Source organism: Nicotiana tabacum, chromosome 17 (genome assembly GCF_000715075.1).
Source record: "Nicotiana tabacum cultivar K326 chromosome 17, ASM71507v2, whole genome shotgun sequence".
Lineage (NCBI taxonomy): Eukaryota > Viridiplantae > Streptophyta > Magnoliopsida > Solanales > Solanaceae > Nicotiana > Nicotiana tabacum.
In genome coordinates this window covers 25,960,552-25,966,603 of record NC_134096.1, presented here as the reverse complement: position 1 = coordinate 25,966,603, position 6,052 = coordinate 25,960,552, and positions in this window count along the sequence as shown.

Here is a 6,052-nt window from a genome sequence, read left to right as displayed (position 1 = left end):
AATTATCTTTATTCCCCTCTTTTCGTACATTCTTTTCTACTGTAATATTTGATTAGTTTTCTCATTTTATATTTGCTGAAAATTTAAATAATGTACTTTTTTTCCTAAATCATAATTTTGAATTCATCAAAAGTATAAACTATAAAGAGATAAGTCTTTTATCATTTTTATAAAAAACTTGTGCTATATATAATATACTTATCTTATATATAATATCCTAATAGTATCTTTATATTTTTATATTTTTAATTATGAAATTATGAGTTCTATTTTAACTAAAATTTCCTACACGAGAAATTTAATTAGTATATATATTTTTACGCTATCACTTGATTTTTTTAATATTCTTCCTTTATGATTATTTGTTTATTATGATTTTAGTTATGTATATATGTACGTCTTTTCTCATCATAATTCTAATTATAAACCTCGTATTTTTAGTTTATTTCTTTTTTTGTTCCTTACTTATCTAATTGTATTATCCATTACTTAATATTAATAAATTTACATATGATTTTTAAATTACCAATTTAATATAATACAATGAATATAATTTTTTTATTACTTTTGAAATTTAACTTGACTTTATCATGTATGACTTTCTCAAATTATGTCGATATTTAAATTTATCAATAATATTTTCGAGTATTATTTATTTAACTTAATTTTATCAAATAAATTTAAAAGTGTGGATAGAATCACATTATATCTATTATCCTCTTTATACATTAGTTTTTGTTCTACAATAGTTTAATTTTTTTATTTAGTGATTATCCATAATACGAATATTATTGTATTATTTTTCTAATTGGATGGTGTTGAATTAGTTCAAAGGTTAAACAGAGAAGTTCTTTTGTTATATGTCATAAATCTACTAATAATTGTTACAATTATTATTTTTGTATATTTTTAATTAAAAAAATAAATTGAATTCTTCTTCTTTTTTGTATTTGGAAGAGCATTTGGTTACTTTTCAGAGTACATTGGCGAAGACTCAGATTGACTATCTTTTCCTTAAGAGATGCGATAGAGGGTTGTGTAAGGATTGCAAGTTTATCCCGGGTGAGACCTTCGTGACGCAGCATAGGCTTTGGGCGATGGACGTCAGTATCATGATGAAGAGAAAAAAGAGGACTGCACGAGGACGACCAACGATCAGGTGGAGAGCCTTAACTAAGGATAAAGCTCAAGAATTGGAAGAGAGTTTATCGTTTGTGAGAGCCGGAGGAGTAGTGGGGACACGAGCGATATATGGTCGACGACTCGAAGGGTTACTTTGGCGGGCACAAATGCGACTAGTGGTGGAATGAAGTGGTCCAAGGTAAAGTGGAAGAGAGGAGAGAGAACAGAGAGAGGTATAGGTAGCTAGTGTTGAGAGTAAAGATTGGTGAATGAGAAATAGAGGGAAGAAATATGAGGGGAAGTGAGCTCCATTTTGCTTTAGAAAGAGCAAAGTGTCCCTCATTGGTGGTGGATAAAAAGTGAATATGCTTATATTGAGAAAGCATTTCTCTTGGTGTTAAATGGGTTGGAAAGAAAGTAAGCCCCGCGCCATCGTCCGCTTGGCTCGGCTTCGGCTTCACATTCGGATTTGGTCAAAGATTGATTGATTAATCTTTTTGGACAAAATTTCTTTCAATTATTTAATTCAATTATTCATCGGACCCAGGACCCACGACCCGGTTCGGTCCGATCCGTTTTCTTTCTTGAATTATTTTAAATATGTTTTCTGCTTTCCCGCAATATTTCAAACAGAAATATCCCTACCTATTCCAATAGCTATGGTTGTTTCTGAAAGGTTACAAACCTTTTCAGAAACTATGCCAAAAAGTCTATAAATATTCTTTGAACCCATAATTTTTTCTTACGAAATTTTTTGATTTCTTCTTCTTCTTCTGCACAAAAATTCCAGTGTGTTTTACAGCCTTCGAGTGGTTCGTTGTTTCCGGTGTTTTTGGTACAAATACTCTGGTGAGTTAAATCGTTCTATCCTGGAGGATAATATTTCAACACCTCGGGTACTTGAGGAGAATAATTTTCTTAACGACACACCGTGCATTCAGTGGGCTCGATTTATTCCGAGATTATTTTTCCAGAAATTATTTCGACATTCTGTTGTTGCTAACTTTCTGTTTCTGTTTTTTCTAGTTCAGAAAGTTTATTGTTTCATTATTTATTACAGTAATACATATTGCTTAACAAGCTTAAGAAAATTATTTATTGTATTCTGTATTTTGTTTTTTGGAGATTAAAACCTATGTGGTTTTCTACTCCTTCTGAATTTTTCTATTCTGATTTGAAGATATAAAAATTTCATCGGAGTATTAAAATTAAGAAACGATTTGAAAACATAAAAATTTCATCGTTTATTGTGAAATAGTATATAAAATCTTTGATTTTTATTTATTAAACGTACTATTTATCCTTCATTACAGTACTGTTTATTATTTTGTTTTTGCCATTAATTGTACTCTTCTATTGTTGATAGTGAGAAATGGCAATCGATAATGAAAATTCTTCTGCGACTGTTGCGGCAACGACGATAGCCTCGTCAAGCCGAACTGTTCTGCCACCGGCCGAGAAATCAGGGAAATTTTCTGAGCCAACTTCAAAGAATGGCAGCAAAGGGTATTTTCCTGGCTTACCACACTTGGATGCAGAAGTTCACCCATGAAGACCTTTGAGTGCCTTCCACCGACATGCCAGACAATGAGAAGTTTATGATTGTTGAGGCGTGGAAACAGGTAGACTTTCTTTGCAAAATCTACATCCTAAGTGCTTTGGAGGATGACTTGTACAATGTCTACAGTGCTGTGAAAACCTCGAAAGAATTATGGGACGCACTCGACAAGAAGTACAAGACTGAAGATGATGCTTGAAGAAGTTTGTGGTTGCCAAGTTTCTAGACTATAAAATGATAGACAACAAGAGCGTTGGAACCCAAGTTCAAGAACTTTAACTTATTTTTCATGACCTTATTGCTGAAGGTATGGTCGTGAATGAAGCATTTCAAGTGGCTGCAATGATTGAAATATTGCCTCCTTCGTGGAGAGATTTCAAAAACTATCTTAAGCACAAGCGCAAAGAAATGAAGTTGGAATATCTTGTGATTCATCTCAAGATTGAGGAAGACAACAAAACAATCGAGAAGAAGTCTCGTGGAAATTCAACGATCATGGGAGTTAATATCGTTGCGGAGACTACTCCAAAAAGTAAGAAGAGGAAGAGTTCTTCTGAACAAACTAAGTAGTAGAACAAAAAATAATTCAAGGGAAACTGCTACAATTGTAGAAGAGCTGGTCACAAAGCCCCTAATTGTCGTCTCTCGAAAAAGGATAAGAAGAAGGTACATGCCAACATAGTGGAGAAAAATGATCGCATTGATGATCTGTGTGCAATGCTTTCAGAATGCAACCTAGTTGGAAATCCGAAGGAGTGGTGGATTGACTCTAGAGCTACTCGACATGTTTGTGTTGTCAAAGAAGCATTTGTGACTTACTCTATTGCTGGTTCCAGAGAAGAGCTTTCCATGGGAAATACTGCAACATCCAAGATTGAAGGTTATGGGAAGATATTCCTAAAGATGACTTCCGACAAGGTGTTAACGTTCAACAACGTTCTTCATGTTCCTACTATTAGGAAGAATTTAGTTTCTACTTCTTTACTTGTTAAGAATGGATTCAAATGTGTATTTGTTTCTGATAAAGTTGTTGTAAGCAAGAATGAAATGTATGTTTGAAAGGGCTACCTCACAGAGAGCCTTTTCAAACTAAATGTAATGGTTGTTGACGGTATGAATAAAATTTCAACTTCTTCTTATTTATTGGAGTCAAATAATTTATGGCATATTCGTTTAGGACATGTAAATTACAAAACCTTGTGGAAGTTAATTAATTTAGAAGTATTTCCTAAATTCGAGTGTAATAAATCAAAATGTCAAATATGTATTGAATCTAAGTTTGTAAAACATCCTTATAAGTCTGTTGAAAGGAATTCAAATCCTTTAGACTTAATTCATACCGACATTTGTGATATGAAATCGACACCATATCGAGGTGGAAAAAAGTATTTTAGTACTTTTATTGATGATTGTACTCGATATTGTTATGTTTATTTGCTCAATAGTAAGGATGAAGCAATTGAAGCATTTAAGCAATACAAAATTGAAGTGGAGAATTAATTGAATAAAAATATCAAAATGATTAGAAGTGATAGGGGCAGAGAATATGAATCTCCGTTTGCAGAAATATGTTCGGAATATAGAATTATCCATCAAACTACTTCCCCTTACACACTTCAATCTAATGGAATTGTGGAAAGGAAAAATCGGACATTAAAGGAAATGATGAATTCTTTATTAATAAGTTCCGGATTACCGCAGAGTTTGTGGGGCGAAGCTATCCTTACAGCTAACTGAATACTCAACAGAGTACCCCACAGCAAAACGCAATCTATTCCATATGAAAAATGGAAAGAAAGAAAACCCAACTTGAAATATTTCAAAGTGTGGGGGTGTCTAGCAAAGGTATAAGTTCTTTTACCCAAAAAGGTTAAAATCGAACCAAAAACTGTAGATTGTGTTTTTATTGGATATGCTACAAACAGTAAAGCATGTCGATTTTTGGTTCATAAATCTGATAATCCCGAAATTCATGTTAATACGGTAATTGAATCAGATAATGCTGAATTTTTTGAAAGCATCTATCCGTATAAAACTGAATGTGAGTCGCTAAGTGAAAGACCTAAATGACCACGGGAAGAACCAAAGGAAAATACTCCAAGTGAAGAAGATCCAAGGCATAGAAAACATCAAAGAACATTTACTTCCTTTGGACCAGATTTTGTGACATTCTTATTTGAAAATGAGCCTCAAACTTTTAAAGCAGCTATGTCATCTTATGATTCAGCATTTTGGAAAGAGGCAGTGAATAGTGAGATTCAATCAATTTTAGATAACCATACATGGGAATTAGTTGATCTTCCTCTAGGAAATAAGCCTTTAGGTTTGAAATGGATCTTTAAACGGAAAATAAAAGCTGATGGCACTATTGACTAATATAAGGCAAGACTTGTTGTCAAAGGTTATAGACAAAAGGAAGGTCTTGATTACTTTGACACTTACTCTCCAGTAATGAGGATAACATCTTTTAGGGTGTTAGTGGCACTGACGGCCATATACGGTCTTGGAATCCATCAAATGGATGTTAAAACAACTTTCTTAAATGCAGAATTGGAGGAAGAAATTTACGTGGAACAACCTGAGGGTTTGTGGTTCTGGATAAAAAAAAGAAAGTGTGCAAACTTGTTAAGTCTCTTTATGGACTTAAACAAGCACCCAAATAATGGCATGCCAAATTTCACCTAACAATGTTGGCAAGTGGGTTTAAAATCAACGAGTGTGACAAATGTGTTTATATTAAAAACACTCCAGGACATAAAGTCAGTGTTTGTCTATATGTTGATGACATGTTGATAATGAGCAAAAATATGGCAGATATAAATGCTACTAAGCGCATGTTGACTAGCAAATTCAACATGAAAGACTTAGGAGTTGCTGATGTGATCTTAGGAATCTGAATTTACAAGACTCTACAAGGTCTAGCGTTATCACAGTCTCACTACATTGAAAAGGTACTTGACAAGTTCAAGTATTTGGATTTCAAAATTGCCAAGACTCCAATTGACGTGAGTTATGCACTTCAAAAGAATGAAGGTGAAAGTGACTCACAATTGGACCATGCAAGAGTATTGGGAAGTTTTATGTATATCATGGATTATACGCGACCAGATATAACATGTGCTATTAGCAAACTGAGTCGGTTTACAAGTAATCCCAATCAAATACATTTGATGGAAATGAAACGAGTTTTGGTGTATCTGAAACATACCCAAAATTACGCTTTGCATTATAACAAATATCCCTTAGTGATCGAGGGATATAGTGATGCAAATTGGATCACCGGATCATCCGAAGTTAAATCCACGAGTGGATATGTTTTCACAATTGGGGATGGAGCAGTGTCTTGGAAATCATCCCAACAAAAGTGCATCG